At 43.4% G+C, this 21960-nt stretch overlaps 2 protein-coding genes across 4 annotated transcripts in view; both read right to left on the bottom strand.

The window, feature by feature from the left end:
- Positions 1-21960, bottom strand: part of XDH (xanthine dehydrogenase) — an 855537-nt gene that overhangs the window by 582505 nt on the left and 251072 nt on the right. The gene's annotated exons all lie outside the window — the stretch shown is intronic.
- Positions 1-21960, bottom strand: part of COQ8A (coenzyme Q8A) — a 160865-nt gene that overhangs the window by 56586 nt on the left and 82319 nt on the right. For 2 of the 3 annotated variants that reach the window (XM_050948538.1, XM_050948540.1), the window contains exon 1: positions 21844-21958. The exons of the other annotated variant lie outside the window; for it this stretch is intronic. The gene's annotated coding sequence lies outside the window, so the exon portion shown is untranslated. Of the gene's footprint in view, positions 1-21843; positions 21959-21960 lie in introns of those variants that run through there. 3 annotated transcript variants of the gene reach the window in all.

The raw sequence follows: 21960 nt of genomic DNA, 5'->3' as shown, positions 1-21960 counted from the left end.
AGAATTCCCTATACTGGCCTCCAGATAACGTCCTTAACACTTCTGGCTGCAGCCTTCATTGGGCACTGCCAGAGTTACTGTGTATTTTAACTGTTTCCTGGGTAACTGCAAAGGCACGTTTTCATTTTTAGAGTGTGTTCTGTCAACATACACACACACACACACACACACGCTATATTATATATATATGCACAATGATTATAAACGGTTAGTACATTCAAGTGCTATAAACTCAGACAACAGCACATATGGTATTACGCCCTACTGCAAGCCATTAATGACTGAATCAAGTTATTTTCTGAGCAAATGCAAAGACCCTTCTTATAAGCCAGCTCCGTTTATCAATCACATAGAAGTGGCATGTGTTTCCTTGCACTAAGATAGCTGAATTCCAGGGAAACCTAACTGTTTCTGTAACTCAAATTTCAGGAGTATTTGTTTAATATAACAGAATAATTAATGCCCAGGACTAAGGGTAGTCCAAAGTAACAAAAAAATATCAATTATGTGGGTCATGCTCTAACTACAGCATAAATCACACAGCCAGAAACACTGGTGCTGACAGTGTACTTGTGGCACAATGAAACCAATATAGGAGAATTAGAATGAAGGCTCCATATGCCACTTTTTTGCAGGGGTCACTTTGTAGCATGTATCTATAGGCTTCAGAATAGTAAAAAAAGAGACCAAATAAAACTTTGATTTCTGAATTTCACTGTTTTGAAGAGTTTAAAGTCAGCCTCTTAATATTAATGCAAAGTTGCTTTATGTATTTTTAAACTTAAAAACTGTCTTGTAAGATAAGGAAAGAGGTACTACATCTATCAACAAAAGGTTTTTTTCATCCTTAAACACTGGAAGTTTTTGCTAGGTCTTAACTTAGAGTATGGCTACACTTGAAATTTCGGAGCGCTGCCGCGGCAGCGCTTTGAAGTGTGAGTGTGGTCGGAGCGCCAGCACTGGGAGAGAGCTCTCCCAGCGCTGCACGTAAACCACATCCCTTACGGGTGTAGCTTGCAGAGCTGGGCACTGATTACACTGAGGCTTTACAGCGCTGTATCTTGCAGCGCTGAGGGGGGTGTTTTTTCACACCCCTGAGCGCGAAAGTTGCAGCACTGTAAAGTGCCAGTGTAGCCAAGGCCTTAAAGAAGTATCTGCAGCATTATCCCTGCAAATCAGACCGAGGGGGGAAAAAATAGGCAGTATAGTATTTCAGCTTAGACTATAATGCTAAGTATACAAATTCACCATTATGAAGTAGTTAGGGTTTAATCTTGTGTTTGCAGTAATGCAGGCAAAGATCACGCTTGAACACACACACTTCATTTTTTACACACTTGGAGCAATGAAAGAGATGGTGCAGTTACAGCTACCAGAGCAAAACCAATGGAATCAGGGAAAATAAGGGACTGCTTTTTAACATGGTGTCCTTCTAATACAAGTTTAAAGAAAACTATCTGGGTGAGAGGAAGAGGAGTTCATGAAATTGTTCTGTTACCATACCATAAAACAATGTGGGTGATAAGACAACTTATTTTGGAAGACTTATTAATTTTGAAATTAACAGAGAAATTAAAGTTACAAATGGAAATCATATATTGCTCAATGTGCCCTCATCCTCCACAGCTAAATATATCCATGAGTAAATATGACCAGTTCCTCTTTGTTAGTTTTAGTTGTATAACAGATACCGGGCCAGATTTGCTGCTGACAAACCACCACTGATTTCTATGATATTACATCCACTTGTGCCTGCAAGAATTTTAACCCTACCACTCTTAAGTGTACTGTGGGCCATTTGAAAATGCAAAGGCCTCACCGATGTGCCCTTGTCCTGAGCTGCAGGAGGACAATTTACTGGAAGCAACGCATACAATCTGGTACTCTCCTTCATTCAGCTAAAGAGACATGGTGAGCTCATTTCTATAAAGAGGTGGGGAGGAATGTCACAAAAAAGTGTTTAAAATAATCAGTGTTACACTTTCCTATACGATATTTGTAGGGTATCAAATCAGAAGCCACCACACTAAATAGTTCCGGAGTCCACTATGAAGCAAGATTTGAAAGAGGGCTCCAAATCTCCTATTATACTAAATCCCATTACAAACATCAAAAAGTAGATCATATGAAGGAAAAGGGCTTTTCCACACCTGGCTAAATTGGAAATAAGTTTGCTTGCTTAACTGTACACAGGGAATACAGAGTATTCCTGCTATGTTTTTTTTTTTTGGGGGGGGGGGAGGAGGGGGGAAATAAGACCCATAATGCCCTGGAGAGCTTACATTCAACTTGATCAAAACCCGGGCACAACTGAGGTGCATGAAGAGGGGAGAACATCAGTGCTAAGGAGGCCACCAACAAATGAAGGCTGACAGAAGTGAGTCTCAAACAAGCTTAGTGCTCAAGAGAGCACATAAAACTCTTATTCTGGAAGAGATGTGGAAAGCAGAAGTCAACGAGACTACCAGGGCGAGTAGAGGAAAGCATGGATGAGAACAACCTTTAAAAAAGGAACAACAGGTAATCAGCAAAAAAAGAAACACAAAGTTTATTTATTTTAATGATATCAAGTGAGGGACCCAGGAAGAGAACAGACGGAAGTTGTTAAACTGAAAAGGGTGAGGGGGGGGGAGAGAAAGAGAAGCACATCACAGTTGCCACACTGGGCTGAAGAGGGTTTGGCTGTTATTGAGTAGAGGGACCAAACTTTTGTGAACACCCACTGCAACAAGCAGGTTTTGTTCTACAAGGACTCTGTTCCACTAGGACGCCACCTACATTACTAAAAAGACTGTGCTAGCAAATGCTCAATGCAAAACTTTCTTAAGGAGTGGCTTCAGCCTCAGCTTTTCAGAAACCATTTTAACCACATTGTACCCTGCCTTTGCCATTGTCAGGACAGGCAGGCAGAGACTACTATACTTTGCATCCAAGGTATTGACAAACTGGGCCTGTTTTTATGGTAGCAGGTTTATCAGCCTGGCTAGAATAGGACCTGTGGCTGGCTGACAGACATCAACCATGGGTTATTTTCCTAGTATAGACAGGGCAACAGTGCTTGAGTTAGTTAACCTTTTACAGCTTAATGCATCTCTGGAAAGAGTCCCATAGCTCTTAATATGGGGGAAGGCAGAATGCTGTTGATGAGGCTGGAATCAAGTCATTCTAGAGTATATAACAAGGTGAACATGGTAGGGTTTTTTTGTTTTTAAGCTACATGTCACACCAGTGAGTAATCTGCTCTCCTGCTACTGTACTGAATTTCAAACCCAGCTGAAACCTTGCAAGCTAAATCAAGGAATATAGCAGAACACAGCATGCTATTAGGAACAAGCAGGGAGCCAATATGTATTTTAACTTTTTCTTCAGAGGAGTTGTTGCAACATTATAATGAAGATTTAAGGCAAGTACCGCACAAGAAGTGTGCAGTTATAACAAGGCACTCCCTCAGAGTGTATGGTGAGGCATGGGATCAAAGTCCAGCTGTATAACCACTGGACAAGAACCATTATCAGATACAATTTAGATTCTTGCATTTATAACAGCCCCTCCACAATTAAATAAAAAAAAAAAAAAAGAATGAATCAACTGGTCAACTTCTGACCCCTATGTGGTTCTTCTACCACATACCAGTAGTCAACGCTTGTGAAAGACTTCACAGACTGGGACCACGTCCACATTACAGGCACTAAAGCAGCATAAGTATGGCCATGTAGCTATGCTGCTGCAGCCCCGTAGTGTAGAGAGAGACTACAGCAACAGAAGAGACTTTTCTGTCACTGTAGAAACTCCACCTCCCCAAGTGATAGTAGCATTCTGTCAACCTAGCTCCATCTACACTGGGGATTAGGGCAGCACCACTATGGAGCTCAGAGGTGTCGATTTTTCACATCCTTGAGTACAGTAGCTATGTCACCATAATTTTTTAAATGTAGACCAGACCTGGGTCTACATGAGTTTTTTCCCAAAATTACCATCATTGCAGCCACCGTTATCTAATCCAAACAAGGAGAGACTAGGGATGCTGGAAGCTAATCTATGAGTCTCCCCAGTGGCAACCAGCTTTGGAACTCCACTAGTGGTGGCAGGAGTAGGTATTTTGGAGAAAAGTGCTAATAGAGACAATGCACAAGCAGTAGTTTTTATCAATAAACTCTGTGTGTGACCATGAATTAAGTGTAGCGGGCTACAGTCTGGAAATGAAGAATACCAAACTCTTATAGAGCGCTTTTCATCAAGATTATTTCTACTTCCCCTTGTACATCTGATCCAAGTCCTTACATACTACACTAGTAGCAGTTTCATTTACAGCCTCTTCAAGTTTTGCCCCCTTACAACTTTCCCACACCCCCACAGAAGAACACCAGGTCCTCATTAGAAGTGTGTTCTCATTAACTGGCTTTCTTGTGTCCAGACTCACCCAAATCTCAGCTGAGCAGGGAGCACAACAAACAGTAATATTTAAGGGGGAGTGGCCATTTCCTCTTCAAGAAAGGAATCAAATCAGTCAATAAAAGAGCAGGATTTTATATAATAGACTAAAACCTCCAACAACAAGGTTTGTTTAAAGAACTGACTGGTTGTATAGCCAACAAGTCAATTCTATTTTAGGAGTCACGGTACATTTGCAGGGTGGCCCTGACATACAATTTAATTAACCTGTAGAGTCTCAGAGAACATTTTTGTAAACATCCTTGCACAAATTTACCAGTGACATTTAAAACTGAAGCAACATCAAATATAGCCAGCACTCAACCTCCTTCCCCAAAATTTCAAGATTAGTACTCATTTTGACTAGTACTGGCTGACTAGGAAGCCTACACAAGCAGTTTTCCCCATACATGGTTTGAAATACAATATAGAGATTTAAAAAAAAAAAAAAAAAAAAAAAAAAAAAAAAAAAAAAAGAGTCTGATGCTGGCTTTGGACAATTTGAGTGCGTGTGCTGTCTACTTTATTTTAGGCACAGATACATCAGTGCAAAATGAATGTTCTAGACTGACGGTTTTATTTACTTCATTCTGATTAGGTCAGACATTGTCTGGAGAAATGCAAAACCTTAGTCATGGTCCACGTGCCTGGAATTGATTAAACCTCTTTCTACGTCGGTCAGGGATCTAGAAATAATTCACTTGCATCAATTAAGATACTAATGTGAGACTGCATTATAGGCCACTTGCTGCACTCAGTACATCCTGAAACACTACAGGTACCCTGCTAATGAACGTTCTACAGCCCAAATTCTACTCTTAGTTCCACTGGTGTAATTTATTTGATTTTGGTGGGGCAGCAGGTGTGTAAAACAACACAGAATTTGGCCCATGCATCAAAAGCATGTGTCTCCCAAGTTTGAAGTTTCACACTGGGAAGACACATGAACAGTTCTGTGCTTCTATCATTCTAGTCAAGATTTTAAAATACTGTTTTGCAAAGATAAAATTTGATGCTATTCTTGGTTTCTCCAGGAATCCATAAAACAAGCTGCATGAAGCTCACACATCAGTTGGGCCCTGCAGCAGCAGGATCCCAGCACCCGAAATCTGGACCAGTCATGCCCCAAGCTTGATTCCTTCTTTTAAGGAGGACTGACCTCACCTTCCAACTGGCCTCATATACAGTAACTCTTCAAAGTCATTCTGGTTAACGCTGTTATGTTGCTGATCAATTAGGGAACATGCTCATTTAAAGTTGTGTAATGCTCTCTTCTAACGTTGTTTGGCAGCCACTTGTTTTGCCCACTGCTTGCAGGAAGAGCAGCCCATTGCAGCTAGCTGGTGGGGCCTGGAACCAGGGTGGACCGGCAGCCCATCAGCTCCCTGCTCCCTTAAGTTCCCTGTGCTGCTGCAGCCGCCCAGCAGCTATCCATCAGCAGTTCAGCTGTTCCTCCCCCCACTGCCATGTGCTGCTCCTGCCCTCTGCCTTGGAGCTGCTCCCAGAGACTCCTGCATGCTGTGCAAGGAGGGAGGGTGGGCCAATGTCAGGGTGTTGCCCTCCCCCATGCTCCATACAGAGCAGGGAGGGGATGCGGACGGAGAGAGACAGAGAGAGCTTGGGGTAGCAGCTGCTGTCTCAACTTCCTGATCCACTTAAGACGACAACGCACTTAAGAGTGGGTCAGCTTACTTAATGGGGCAGTGTGCATCTCTCTCTCCCACACACAAGATGTGTGTCTGCCTGCTATGCTGTCTCCCTTCCCTCATGTTCGTGCTGCCTTGTGTGAGAGGCTACATTAACAACATGTTAACCCTTAAGGGCTCAACCAAGCGCTAGTTCATCATTTAGCAGTAAAGCATTCCCTGAAAAATATCCCTCTCTCTTCCACCCTCTAACTTCACCACCTAAACAAAGCTTCACAATTATTTTCGGGCTTGGCAACACTGGAGAGTTGCAGCGCTGGTGGGGGCTTTACAGCAACTCACTCACCATCCACACTTGCAAGGCACATACAGCGCTGTATCTCCCTGGCTACAGCACTGGCTGTACTCCACCTCGGCCTGGGGAATAACAACTGCAGTGCTGGTGATGCAGCGCTGCTCCGCCAGTGTGGCCACCAAACGCGCTGTTATTGGCCTCCAGAGGTATTCGGAGGTATCCCAGAATGCCTGTTCAGCCACTCTGCTCATCAGTTCGAACTCTACTGCTCTGGCCTCAGGTGACCCACCCTTTCAATGCCCCGGGAATTTTAAAAATCCCCTTCCTGTTTGCTCAGCCAGGTATGGAGTGCAATCAGTGAATCTTTCCAGGTGACCATGCCTCCACGCACCAGCATGGAGCAATGGCCAGTTGCTGGACCTCATCAGTGTTTGGGGAGAGGAAGCTGTGCAGTCCCAGCTGCGCTCCAGCCGTAGGAATTACGATACCTTTGGGTAGGTATCAAGGGCCATGCTGGAAAGGGGCCATGACCGGGACGCACTGCAGTGCAGGGTTAAAGTGAAGGAGCTGCGGAGTGCCTATTGCAAAGCACGCGAGGGAAACCACCGCTCTGGCGCTGCTCCCACGACCTGCCATTTTTACAAAGAGCTGGGTGCAATACTTGGGGGTGACCCCACTGCCAATCTGAGGACCACAATGGACACTTCAGAGCGGGGAGGAGGGAGGAGGAGGAAACCGAGAGTGAGGGTACTGGGGTGGGGGGAGACACCTCGGAATCCCTGGAGGCATGCAGCCAGGAGCTCTTCTCAAGCCAGGAGGAAGGTAGCCAGTCGCAGCAGCCGGTACTTGGTGGAGGACAAACAGAGAAGCGGGTTCCCAGTAAGCGGCTTTTATTTTCAGGATGGAAATTTTTCAGGAGAGGAGGGAGGGTTCTGCATGCATGCCTAGATGTGGAATAGCAAAGGGTGGGGGGACCATTGCAAGATACAGACAAGCTGCATAGGGGCCAGGGCAGAATCCGCATTGCTGTAGATTGGCCCCCACCAGCGCTGCAACTCTCCACCAGCGCTGCAACTCTCCAGTGTAGCCAAGCCCTAAAATAATTGTGAAGCTTTGTTTAGGTGGTGAAGTTAGAGGGTGGAAGAGAGAGGGATATTTTTCAGGGAATGCTTTACTGCTCTTCCCAGGTGACCCACAGCAGTGAGATATCTTCCAAGATCAACTCCTGCGGAAAATGTTGGGAGAGCATTCAGTGTAGGTGCCCCCTGCAGCTGTTTGCTTTCCCCAATGCACAGAAACCCCGAGGACAGTACAGCCCGGAAGCAATCAGTCCCCTTTACTCACCATTTCAGGGCTCCTGTGGGTTACGTGCGCTCTCTTTGGTATGGGAAAATTATGCTATTGTGAAGAATGTTACTCCTTCACTGTGTGGGAATAACTGTCCGGGATATAAACAATGCTGCCTCTGTTAAGTGTTGCCTTTTTTGTCTTTCCACAAGCAACCTTGAGTTCTTGGCTGCTCGTGTTATCAACAGCTCAAAGGCTCCAAAATCTTCGGAAGAAGCAGCGAGAAAGCAAAGAAGACCTGCTGCTAGCAGTTATGGATCACTCTGCCACCAAGAATCAAAAAGTGCAGGACTGGAGGGAAAGCAAAAGTAGGATCCGCCAGAGAAATGCAGTGGCCAGGAAGAAAAGCACAAAGCAGCTGATAAGCATCCTGGTGTGCCAAGCAGACTCTATCCAGGCGCTCGTAGCCATGCAGGCAGAGCACTACCGCGCCGCCCCTTGCCCCATCCCAAAGCTCTTTCCCTTGTGCCCCAATATCAGCTCAAAACCCCGTTCCCCAGCATCCAGGTTCTCACCACCACCAGTTGCCTCCAACACCTATACGTTCACCAACCAGCCCTGAGAACTACGACCCTTACCTTCTGCACTCAACCCCCATCATCATGCAGTACAGGCATCCTGAAGTGCAGCAGTCATTGCACAGCACTCCAGACAGGACATATACAAACCTGTGACTGTACAGTTCCCCTTCCCACCCCACCCCCCTGCCTTTTTAACTTCTCAAAATGTTGTGTGTCTGTCAAAGTTATTTTCTTTTCAATAAATGAATTCTTGGCTTTGAAAACAGTCTTTATTATTGCAGAAAGTCAAAGATACCTTAGCCCAGGAAAGAAACAGGCACTGCAAATCAGCTTAGGAAAAACAGATTCCTACTAACATTGTAATCACTGCACTTCACTCCCATGCAAGGCACCAAACACTACTGTTGGTTTTCAACCTCAAATTCCTCCCTCAAGGCATCCCTAATCCTTGAAGCCCTGTGCTGGGCCTCTCTAGTAGCCCTGCTCTCTGGCTGTGCAAATTCAGCCTCCAGGCATTGAACCTCGGAGGTCCATGCCTGACTGAATCTTTCACCTTTCCCTTCACAAATATTATGGAGGGTACAGCACAGGGATATAACTGCAGGGATGCTGCTTTCCCCCAAGTCTAGCTTCCCATACAGAGATCACCAGCGCCCCTTTAAATGGCCAATTGCACACTCCATAGTCATTCGGCACCAGCTCAGCCTGTTATAGAACTGGTCCTTACTCCTGTCAAGCTTCCCTGTATACAGTTTCATGAGCCAAGGCATTAATGGGTAAGCGGGGTTTCCATCACAATGGGCATTTCAACGTCCCCTACTGCGATCTTCCGGTCTGGGAAAAAAGTCCCTGCCTGCAGCTTCCTGAACAGGCCAGTGTTCCGAAAGATGCGTGCATCATGCTCCTTTCCGAGCCAGTCCGTGTTAATGTCAATGAAAAGCCCACGGTGATCCACAAGCGCCTGGAGAACCAAAGAGAAATACTCCTTCCGATTAAAGTACTTGGATGCTAGGTGGGGTGGTGCCAGAATAGGAATAAGCGTCCTATCTATCGTCCCTCCACAGTTAGGGAAACCCATTTGTGCAAAGCCATCCACAATGTCCTGCATGTTCCCCAGAGTCACGGTTCTTCTTAGCAGGATGCAATTAATGGTCCTGCAAACTTGCATCAACACGATTCCAACGGTCGACTTTCCTACTCCAAACTGGTTCCCGACCGATCGGTAGCTGTCTGGAGTTGCCAGCTTCCAGAATGCAATAGCCACCCGCTTCTCCATCGGCAGGGCAGCTTCTCCATCGGCAGGGCAGCTCTCAATCTCATGTCCTTGCGCCGCAGGGTAGGCGAGCTCAGCACAAAGTCCCATTAAAGTGGCTTTTCTCATCCGAAAGTTCTGCAGCCACTGCTCGTCATCCCAGACTTCCATGACAGTGTGATCCCACCACTCAGTGCTTGTTTCCCAAGCCCCAAAAAGGCATTTCACGGTGCTGAGCATTTCCGTGAATGCCAGAAGCAATTTAGTGTCATACGCATCAGACGACTCGCTTTCATCATCAGACTCCCCATCAGTTTGTATCTTAAGGAACAGCTCAACTGCCAAACGTGATGCACTAGCGAGACTCGTCAGCATACTCACCAGTTTGAGCTCCATTTCCCATACAAATCGCGCTGCACAGACACCACTGAGAGACTCAAGATGGAGCCAAATATGGACAGAAAAACAGGGACTGCTGGGATGTGAAGCAATGCATCACGGGGCGTTGAGACAGGAAGCAGAATGACCCGCATCCTCCGCCCCCTTCCCACAACCCACAGCACCAAAATGGGACGAGGTGCTCTGTGGGATAGCTGCCCATAATGAACCACTCCCAACACCGCTGCAAATGTGGCCACACTGCAATGCTGGCAGCTGTCAGTGTGGCCACACTCCAGCGCTTTCCCTACACAGCTGTACGAAGACAGCGTTAACTCCCAGCGCTGCACACCTGCAAATGTAGCCAAACCCATACCTGTGAACAGTACTAAATTGTTTAAAACATATACTGTGTGTATATCTATATAATTTTTTGTGTGGTGAAAAAAATTTCCCTGGAACCTAACCCCTCCCATTTACATTAATTCTTATGGGGGAAACTGGATTCCCTTAACATCATTTCGCTTAAAGTCACATTTTTCAGGAACATAACTACAACGTTAAGCGAGGAGTTACTGTACTGTAATTGTTTGTTTATCAACAAGACCATTTCTACTGTTTCCTATTTCAACAGCCAGAACTTAACCACACATTTGAGGAAGTCATGCTGGCTTCTTCCCCCCACCCGCCAACTTTGTTTATCTAGAAAATGAACGACCACCACCAAGAAAGCAGTCCTTAACCCAATCACAAAATAGCAATTCTGCTGAGAACATGCCACAGGCTCTGTTGTGCTATTGCATAGCGAGGCCAGTAATTTAATTTCTCAAGCAATTAGTCTATCCCTATAAGTCTTAGAAAGGACTATTGTGTATCAACTGCCTAGTCCCCTACCCAGTAACTATAATTTCTAGCACATTGAAGTGGTTTATCACTTTAAACAGGCACTGCCAATTTAAAAAAAAAACAACACTCTGGTCTGAAAGTCTTTCTGTCTAGGTAATTATATGGCCCCACCCTGTCACTGTAGTACCTAGGCACCTATTACTGTTGTAGGGAGCCCCAAAGATTAGGAAAAAAGCCTACATTTTTTCCTATTTCTTCAGTTTGTGAACTTAGCACTCGCTGAAATATACAGTCTGTTTCATTTTCTGCTGTATAGGAAGCTAAAGCTCCAATTCTGTAAACATATATGTCTAACTTTACTGAATGAGTTCAGTGGGACTACTCACATGATTAAAGTTAGACTCAGTCTTGCAAACACGTGTGTTTCATCAGTTTCCCTTGGTTGTTTTTTTCTTTTTTGGCTCTTTCATGCAGCAACAGGGAAGAGAATACATTCAAAAAATTGGAGAGTATCACTGCAAAACCATGTAGATTTGAAGGGGGACCCAGGAGTAGCACCTGAAACTATTTATCCCGTTTTCTGACACTGACCAGATTTCAAGTTATGCCCCTTAAGTAACATTTAAGGCAAAGTTATACAAAAATGAAGATTTTATTCTACATTTGTCAGTTATGCATCCTAGAATTTTAGAGAACAAAGGCTTCAGACACTATAATTTACAGCCCAAAATAATGTATCCCTTTTATAAACCACTGCTGATTGGAATTCTTCCATTTTTGTTTCAAATGAAAGATAGTTTCAAGAGAAAGATCTGTTTACTGAGCCCAGGAGCTACATTTCAAATAAAACTAAGAGCACGAACCTCTCTCATAAAAATTGCTTAACAATCCCTTGCAAATTAGTTCCATCCTGCCACAAAAATCTCTTTACCAACTACTGTTCTATTTAGGGTTTATCAAAGTTCAGTTCCCTATCTTCAGCAAACATAGAAAATTGCATATCTACAGAGCACTAAATTCCAAACATGTAGCAAAGAGCTCAGAAGGGCCATTCAAACTTCAAGTTGTGGGATACAGCCTGTAACAAAGGGATTTCTCCTTAATTAGCTGGTAATTGACTTTTGGGGGCAGTGTATTATTCTATAACCAGTTCTCTTTTGGGGGAGTTTTAACTTTGTGAAAGCACACAAAGTACTGGATGGGGATTATAAACTAATAAGTTACACACACACTTCAGAAGCAAGCCTAGAGTCCTTCAGACCCAAGAAATAAATACCCTGTAACATGAGATAATCTATAGACTGCGGAGAAAAATAGGAGCTTTTCCTCTGTGATGTGATTAATGATAGTATGTCTCTGAATGTACAGTAATAACCCACCTACAGAGCAAAAAATGAACCACAGAACAGGACAATTTGCTAGCCATTTCACCAATGGTACTATGAAAGGAAGCATCTGATTGGTTGAAGGCGTTGACTACTTAGCAGGTCGGAGTTCTGCAACTTATAGAAGAGCAGTTATACATGATGTGCAGCTGTACCAGGCACCCACATTTACCAGATGTGGTAAGATACTTTGGTTTTGATCTTGTGCCTACATCCCTCAGACATACGAGATAGAGCTACACATCTTATCATAAGTTACTATTTACATAGTCATTGGCCCTATGTGCACATACTGTGTGCAACTCATAGGAGTGCACACGTTCTCTGCCCATGTGCTGAAGATAATCCTATCATGATTCTGAACTGGAGGTGAGCTACCCCAGACTCTCACTATCGATCCAGGAGGTACATATATCTAACCAGACTTGCTCCATAAGCTAGAATTAAGTTCAAATTTAGCCTCTTACAATTCATACAAGATATGCTGCCTATTTATAGGCCAGTTAGCAAACTGGAGTCCTAGCTCCTACAATAAATGTACAGTTCTGTTTTTGCTACAAGTTCTCTTGATTATCATAAGCATAGGTTTTAATGCCCAACTAAAATACTCAAATTTCATCTTAAGAGCGGGAAATCTGGTCTACTGGAATCAGGAATTCCTGTGTGCCAATTCCAGCTCTAAAAAAACAGGAGTACTTGTGGCACCTTAGAGAGTAACAAATTTATTTGAGCATAAGCTTTCGTGGGCTACAGCCCACTTCATCGCATGCATGTAGTGGAAAATACAGTAGGAAGATTATTATATATACATACATACACACACACACACACACACACACACACACAGAACATGAAAAAATGGGTGTTACTATACATGCTATAGGGAAAGCGATCAGTCAAGGTGACCTATTATCAGCAGGAGAGAAAGATAACAGCTCACCTTAACTGATTACTCTCCTTATAGTGTGTATGGTAACATCCATTGTTTCATGTCTATTTCCCCATGCTTATTTTCCCCCACCCCCAGTTCCTTACATCTCCTTGTCAATTGCTGGAAATGGGCCATTTTTATTATTACTACAAACAGTTCTTTCTCTCTCCTGCTGATAATAGCTCACCTTGACTGATCACTCTCCTAACAATGTGTATGGTAACACTCATTGTTGTGTGTGTGTGTGTGTGTGTGTGTGTGTGTTTGTGTTTTTTCCTACTGTGTTTTCCACTACATGCATCTGAGGAAGTGGGCTGTAGCCCACGAAACCTTATGCTCAAATAAATTTGTTAGTCTCTAAGGTGCCACAAGTACTCTTGTTCTTTTGGCGGATACAGACTAACACGGCTGCTACTCTGAAATTCCAGCTCTGGAGATTTACCTTGGACAAGTTAGTTAACCTCTCGGTCTTGGTTTTCCTGTTCATTTATATGAATATAATCTGGTGTCCTGACCATTAGTGTGCACAAAGCACTTGGAAGACAGAGAGCTTCAGTGCTATGTATTAATGCCAGAATAGTTTACATATTTCGTAAGCTCTCAGACTCATAATACAAAAACTAACTCCATCCCCCAAACCACAAGATCCATGGCTGTATACAGAATAGTAAGTTATAGGGGAACTGAGGGGGATGCACTTTTACAGCTGGATTTTCAAGAGAATCTAAGTGATTTAGGAGCACAAGCTGCACTGAAAGCACAGCATGGGCAAGACTGCTGAATATAGAAAGAATTAAACCAGTCTCTTCTGATAGAGTATTTACTAGTATCTCTAGGTCTCCATAGCTATCTCCTATAGCTATATACACCTCTACCCTGATATAATGAGCCAAAAAATCTTACCGCGTTATAGGTGAAACCGCATTATATCGAACTTGCTTTGATCACCTGGAGTGCGCAGCCTCCCCCTCCTCACCCCACGCACTTCTTTACCACATTATATCTGAATTTGTGTTATACTGGGTCATGTAATATCGAGGTAGAAGTGTATTTAATAGTCTAGTTGCCCTTGGTTGTTTTTAACTGTTCCCTACTATCACCTCCCTCTCCAAAGCACTTCAAAAAGCCATCAAGATATGGATTATAATTCCTGCCTCATTAGGACTGGAGGGTCACTTTCCTCCACAAGGAACTGTAATCTGATGCTAAGCATACATGCTTAAACCTATCTTCTCTCACCGCAAACATGTACACAATAGAGCAAAGTATCCCATGCTCAACCAATGTAGATACACTACCATACGATTCCAAGAGAATCTTCACAATCATCCTTTTCCTTCACTTAGTCACTTGGAAACAAGTCTCCACTCTTCGACTGCACATATGTAACTCACATTCCCTGAGCATTAAAGATCCTGTGAGGGAACCTCCCCTCTGCTATAGGCCAAGTATGCTGTAAAACCACTGTAGAGGCCAGGGGAGAACTCCCGGAGGGCAGGCATCAAGTATGAAGGCTCCTTCACAAGCTTCAGTGCAAAAGTTAGGTCTACAGCAGATAGGGCTACAGGACTTCTGGTCAGTGTCACTGTCTGTGGGTAGTCTAGGATGAACTGCTTTAAATTAGAATAACTCCAGGGCTGTTTACATTACACCAGGAACTATTTGGGCCCCAGGAGCAGCCCAGAATACAGAGGTTGCCAAAACGGCACAAAGCTACCTTTGTGCTCCAATGCCTCTTTCCCTGAGCCGCAAGTTGTATACTGCAGCTCCAAGAAACACCGCACAGAATATCACTGCTCATTTGCCGAGACTGAAAAACTCCTGTCTTGGAATTCTAAAATATTCAAAAAGTTTGAGTTTGTAATTGTGCCTGCTCCCTTCTATACACCCACAATCAACATAAGCTTTGCCCGTATGCATAAAACATGATTAATTCAGATGACTGTCTCTTGTGGAAAGTCTTTATTTCCAGAGAGTTCCTTAAAAACAAAAGATATAAAGAAATTCTCACTTTGCTCTAAGCTCTCTTTCTTACTGCAATTTTCTTCTTCTACCCTTCTCACAGCCCTGATCATTATGTGTACACGTACTCTGTCACAGTGTGCTGGGATTTGCCACACTGAAGACAATAGAAGCTGTATGAAAGTTAGAATACTAAATCAGGCCTCATTAGAGCATGCCAGAGCCACAGGTAGATCCAGGTAAGGGATGGGAGAAGACAACACACCTGAGGAGATCCAGATAGCAGCAGTGAGACTGAATAAATGAACCCCTAAACTGGGCACAGAAAATGGAGTAATTGCAGGGGCAAAAGAAGGGCAGGGAGAGACTTGAACACAGGAAGAACTCTATGTTGACAGTACAACAGCATCAGCCTCATCCATTAGCACCACAAAACTGTCCTGTGACTGTCTTAAGTGCAAGCGGACTATATGCATTGTGTCTCTTCGGGTACTGAATCTATATGATTTAAGGGTGACATGCGGGCCTTTATTTTTAAGTTTCAACAGTTACATTCTAGGGTGATTAGATTAAGTTGCTGGATCACCAGAGGTAGTAGTTATTTATAAACTCTGATTTGGTTAGGTAAGCTGTTTCAAGAATGAAGTAAATTTTAAAAAAAAAATCAAAATTTAAATTTGTAACATTTCTAAACAAGAAGCTCTGTAATCACAAAACCTAACAGTTCTTCAGAGCAGTGATCATCTGTTTGCTATGTTCTGTAAAGTGCTTTACACATCTGAGGTGCTCTATAAATAATTTTTAAATATCTTCCTCATGCAGATCAACATGCATCTGTTCACTGATTATCCCCCTCAGTGAAAAAACAAAAGCCTTAAAGGGGAAAGGGGGGAGGAATTGATGCATGGTTATGGGCAGAGAGGGCAAAACCTCATGCCATGTCAATTCTTGGCTTGGCTCAAGACAAACTCAACTTGACTAAATGCAGTCTGCTAGAGCAGGGGTCGGCAACCTTTCAGAAGTGGTGTGCCAAGTCTTCATTTATTCACTCTAATTTCAGGTTTTGCGTGCCAGTAATACATTTTAATGTTTTTAGAAGTTCTCTTTCTATAAGTCTGTAATATATAACTAAACTATTGTATGTAAAGTATTTAAGGTTTTTTAAATGTTTAAGAAGCTTCATTTAAAATTAAATTAAAATGCAGAGCCCCCCTGGACCGGTTGCCAGGACCCTGGCAGTGTGAGTGCCACTGAAAAATCAGCTTTTGTGCCGCCTTTGGCACACATGCCATAGGTTGCCTACCCTTGTGCTAGAGTTTCCTATCTTTTACAAACTAGAAGTGGTAGGTAGGTAGACAGAAGAATTCTACACCAACACTCCAACACAATAAGTCATGAAGGCACACTGGGCCGCAGCCATCCTTGGTGCCACTTTACTGAAGTCAGAGTGACACCCACAATGAACTTGACCCAATAGCTACTAACAAATTTTGTGTGAACTATCAGCTAGGTAACTCCAGGGAAGCGAGAATGCAGTGATCCAACTATTCTCCCTCAATCAGTTTCTACATCTCCACAACAAGAGTTAACCCCAAGAAGAAAAAGCACACAATCTGACAGACATGATAAGAAATATGCAGTGCTGTTGTAGCCACCTTGGTCCCAGGATATTAGAGAGACAAGGTAGGTGAGGTACTGTAATATCTTTTATTGGACCAATTTCTGTTGGTGAAAGAAAGCTCTAAAGCTTGTCTCTCTCACCAACAGAAATTGGTCCCATAAAAGATAAGAAATAACAGACTGCCACCTGCCTTTGGGAGGGTTATTCTGGAGGACAGCAAGCCTAAAAACAATTCTCCTCACCTTGCACACATTCAAACTCAGCTATTTTTAGTCTGCTTTTAAATACTGCAAATGAAACACTCACTAATGCATTGAATAGCACAGAGTAGCTGGAAGTCTGATTGTACATACATACAGTTCTTCTTGGCAGTAACAAAACAGAGAGCTTCAGTGCTATGTATTAATGCCAGAATAGCATACATATTTTGCAAGCTCTCTGTCATAAACAGATAGCTAAGGGTTAATGTCTCTTTCACCTGAAGCACCTGACCAGAGGACCAATCAGGAAACCGGATTTTTTCAACTTTGGGTGGAGGGAATTGTGTGTCTGAGTCTTTTGTCTGCCTGCCTGCTTTCTCTGAGCTTTGGAGAAACAGTTTCTACTTTCTAGTCTTCTGTTTCTAAGTGTAAGGACAAAGAGATCAGATAGTAAGTTATATGGTTTCTTTTCTTTGGTATTTGCATGAATATAAGTGCTGGAGTGCTTTGATTTGTATTCTTTTGAATAAGGCTGTTTATTCAATATTCTTTTAAGCAATCGACCCTGTATTGTATCATCTTAATACAGAGAGCCCATTTGTATTTTTCTTTCTTTTTATATAAAGCTTTCTTTTAAGACCTGTTGGAGTTTTTCTTTACTTCAGGGAAATTGAGTCTGTACTCACCAGGGAATTGGTGGGAGGAAGAAATCAAGGGGAGATCTGTGTGTTGGATTGCTAGCCTGATTTTCGGTGTTTATCTTCTGAACTGCAGGTTCTGTTGCCTCCTGAAGTCTGCCTAGCAACAGTGCTTTTTTCCTTTTCTCTCTCTAGTTCTCCAAAGCTCAGAGAAAGCAGGAAAACAGACAAAAAGACTCAGACACACAATTCCCTCCACCCAAAGTTGAAAAAATCCGGTTTCCTGATTGGTCCTCTGGTCAGGTGCTTCAGGTGAAAGAGACATTAACCCTTAGCTATCTGTTTATGACACTCTCAGACTCATAATATAAAAGTAACAAAACAAAGTGGTCAAAGAGTAAACATAAAGGGAACTCTCCTTTTCTTTTGACCTTTTCTTGTCCTTATCACACTATTTTAACAAAGCAGAAACTGCTTGCCATTTTCCCCCTGAAGGTCAGCCATTTTTCTCCTGCATATCTGAGGACAATGTACTACGAATTACTACAATCAGGTTTTATCTGAGCTTTCAAGGTTACAAAAGTCACTGCTGGTAAACACGTAGTGCAAAAGAAACACACAGCATCTGTGACATATTAAAAGAAATTTGAGTTGTCTGCTCTGATACTAATTCAAATCACACAATGGTAACCACATCAGTTTCAGTTAAACTGTTCCTTCCATCAATCTTCTCAGAAACAGAAGCAGTCAAAGAACCTGCTGTATCAAAGAAACTCAGGAAACACCACTGTATTTTGTTTATACTGAGACAAACACCACTTTGTCATCAACTTTTCCATCTCAGGATATTTCTAGTCTACCTGACAATTCTTTTACCCTGAACTCAATGGTACTCAAGCACCATGTTACACCAAAGTAATAATTTTGAGTTCTCGGATTCAATAGTTAAAGCCTAATCCAATGCTCATTGCTGGGCACTGTAAAATACTGAACAAGAACTGCATTCCAGCAAAGTTAACAGAACCTAAGAGCACAAAAAACTTTCCAAAACGCTGCTATTGAAAGGCAGCAGACTTAAGGACCCTCATACTATCAAGTTCTTATTTGACAATTAACAGTTTTAATTATTAAAACAAAAGAATATTTAGAATCTTTCCACATTTCTCTCAGCTTGGACCCTTTACTAGTCAGTTTCTCCTTGTTTATAGCTGCTTTCACTTTCTGGTTCAACACAGGTCCCAGAATGTTGAGAGAATAGTTCCTCTACCATCGCCTTGCTGTACTTGATTGAAACTGGATGTATATTAATATATTGTTGAGATACCAAAAGAAATATACTTGTTACTACAGGCTAGTCTACACCGAAAGGTTAAGTCGATCCAGCTATGTCACTCAAGGATGTGAAAAAGCCTCACCTCTGAGAATGGCATAGTTAAGACAACTGAACGCTGGTGTAGACAGTGCTAGCCACAGCAGCTAAGGGAAGTGGATTAACAATCGCGATAGGAGAACCCCTCCCACCACTGTAGTGAGTATCTACATTGAAACGTAACAGCAGCTGTCACCATAGCATTTTAAGTGTATACACAGCCTCAGCAGCATAGATTTCAGCAGTTTAGAATAGACCAGGGGTAGGCAACCTATGGCACATGTGCCAAAGGTGGTACGTGAGCTGATTTTCAGTGGCACTCTCACTGCCCAGGTCCTGGCCACTGGTCCGGGGGGCTCTGCATTTTAATTTAATTTTAAATGAAGCTTCTTAAACATTTAAAAAAACCTTATTTACTTTACATAGAACAATAGTTTAGTTATACATTATAGAAAGAGACCTTCTAAAAACATTAAAATGTATTACTGGCACGCAAATCCTTAAATTAGGGTGAATAAATGAAGACTCGGCACACCACTTTTGAAAGGTTGCCGACTCCAGGAATAGACTGTCAATAACTATTGTGAATATAGCCAGCACTTCAATCCATTTATCAGAATGTTTATAGTTCAAGTAAACACTGAGCAAACAAAATCAGTCTACATCCAAATCTGTGCCCTGACCACCACCCGTGTGTGTAAGCTCAAATGCTTGTCTCTTTCACCAACAGAAGCTGGTCCAATAGAAGATATTACCTCTCTCATCCTCTTAAATATTCTGGATTAACATGGATACAACAACAGTGCAAACAGTCTATATCCAAAACACTTTTGAAAAGGTTATCAAAAGAAAGTCAGTGTAGGTCTAGTTCCTGCCTGTTTTTGTAACACAAACTAACAGATCCCTATATGAAATATAAGTTTATTTTTCTTTAAAATTTTACAGATACTGAATGGTCTAAGTTTTCATTCACATTTTGGTCTCAAGACACATTAAATTAATTACTTTGTACTGATGTCTGTTAGTTGATTTTTTACATCTCTGCAACTTCTTACACTGAATCATTCGGAGGAGGGATCAGTTCCGCCATCAAGTTATATCAGGATCCTCAAATAGGCTGGTTTCTAAGGCTTCCTGCTACACTTATGCAGCAGGAGATGGAAGTTCAAGTTTCTATAGCGGTGACAATGGCAATGTGCCAGAACATATACTATGTGAAGTGATAGCAGATTCTCCTCTTTCCCCATAAACAAGATGTTAGGAATTCAGGCCGAATATATAAGCTTCTTTTAATTGGACAACCATCCCCAACTCCCACAGCAAAAAAAAGCCATTTTTCACTGGGATCTTTACAATAAGATAATCACCCAACCCTGCTGAACACATGCAACTGAAGTCAGCACCTCACAGATAGGGCCCAAAACACAAAGATTAACCTTATAAACCAGTTATTAATACAATTTGATGGTGTGTGTGTGTGTATACATATAAATAAAAAATGTGTATATATATATATAAATAAAGTGTGTGTGTGTGTGTGTGTGTGTGTGTAAATAAAGAATGCATCACACAAAAAGCCAAATATTGAGCAAATTTTGAATTGCAAACATTACCTGTTAAGCAACATCATGCATTAAGGTCCAATATCCATGCGTGCCCTTTTACCACTAGCAATCAGTCAAAAAATGATAGCTTTAAACACTGTTTATGGTTATAATTCTCAGCCTCTACCTAATAAAGAGGCAAGTGATATATATTGCTAATGCAGCACATTAACCCAGTTCTTTAATCATAGCCCTTCTAAAATGAAGAGCTCTGAACTAACATTGATTGGTGTTTGTTTTATTTTTCCAAGTGTTTCTATAAGGCAATATCATAATCTGTTTGCTTCTACTTGGATCCATACCCAAAAGAAAAAAAAAACGTTTAACCCTTAGATCTATTTCCATTAGGAATCTGTAACTGACATAACCCACTGCAGACTACCAGCACCATGGTCACTGGTACCACGTTGTATAACCCCAAAAGTAAGTAAAAATTGGCCAAGTGGCTACCACACAAAGACTTCAAAACACCACTCACGGCACTAGTCGTACTTTATTAGGGCCCCAGTAAGGCAAAGTTTCTTTCTACACTAAAACACAGTCAATACAACCATCCAGTCTAAGAACAAGATCTTGTGTGTCCTCAAAAAGCACTGAAGTCAGTGGGATTTGAGGGTGCTCAGCATCGGGCACAGAGGTCAGAGATCTGTAGGATCAGACCCCCAGGACATTCAAAGGCCACACACACCCCACACCAACTGAATTGTACGGGGGAAACAGGGAAGGGAGAACTGGAAAGGGAGCAGAGCCACTGCAAAGCGAGGGGGGGATCTCATATGTCTGCAGCAGGGTATTCTGTGAATCTAGAGGAATTCACGGTTTCCCACCGTGACTCTTTGCGGAGCTAGGCCACGTTCCCACTTACATTCGGCACAAAGTTAAGACCCAAGACCATGGATGTACATTAGTGGCTTTGGGTCCCTCCCCCCTTCTCGTGTCTGCTGTTTGCAGCCTCACGATGGTGCCACCGTTTCGGTCTTGACGGCTCTTTACTGCTTTTACCCTCGTTACCCTCACGGCCACGGCTCCGCACGCCGGATTTCCCCGCAGAGGCTCCCGCCTGCCGAGGAGGCACCTGGCACAGAGACCGACAGAACGAGCCGCCCCGCAGCCACGTATCCGCCGCCGAAGGCCCGGGACGCTGCGAAGCCGCAGCACGAAGGGAAATAGCCGATGGGCAAGGCGGCCCGCGGCGGGAGGGCGGCATGAAGGGCGCCCCCGCGGCTGCAGCAGCCAGCGGGCCGCCCGGAGGAGGGGGGAGCAGCCCCGCGCTGAGGGGGCAGGGCCCGGGCGCCCCCACAGGGACGGGCCTACACAGCCTGCCCCCCGCCGAGCTGACCGGGGTGGGGCACAACTCCTCCCCCCCAACCGCCCGCGGGCCGCCCCGGAGGGAAGGGAAGGGGCGACGTTCGCTTACTTGCCCCCCGCACAACGCCACGTCCGACTCCGCCGCGCCCGCCCAGCCGCACCACGAGGCGCGGGGCTTGTTTACCAACTTGGCGGCTCCTGGCCGGGCTCAGCCCCCCTGGGCCCC

Source organism: Gopherus flavomarginatus, chromosome 4 (assembly GCF_025201925.1).
Source record: "Gopherus flavomarginatus isolate rGopFla2 chromosome 4, rGopFla2.mat.asm, whole genome shotgun sequence".
Classification (NCBI taxonomy): Eukaryota; Metazoa; Chordata; order Testudines; family Testudinidae; genus Gopherus; species Gopherus flavomarginatus.
This window is presented reverse-complemented; position numbering and strand designations above follow the sequence as displayed.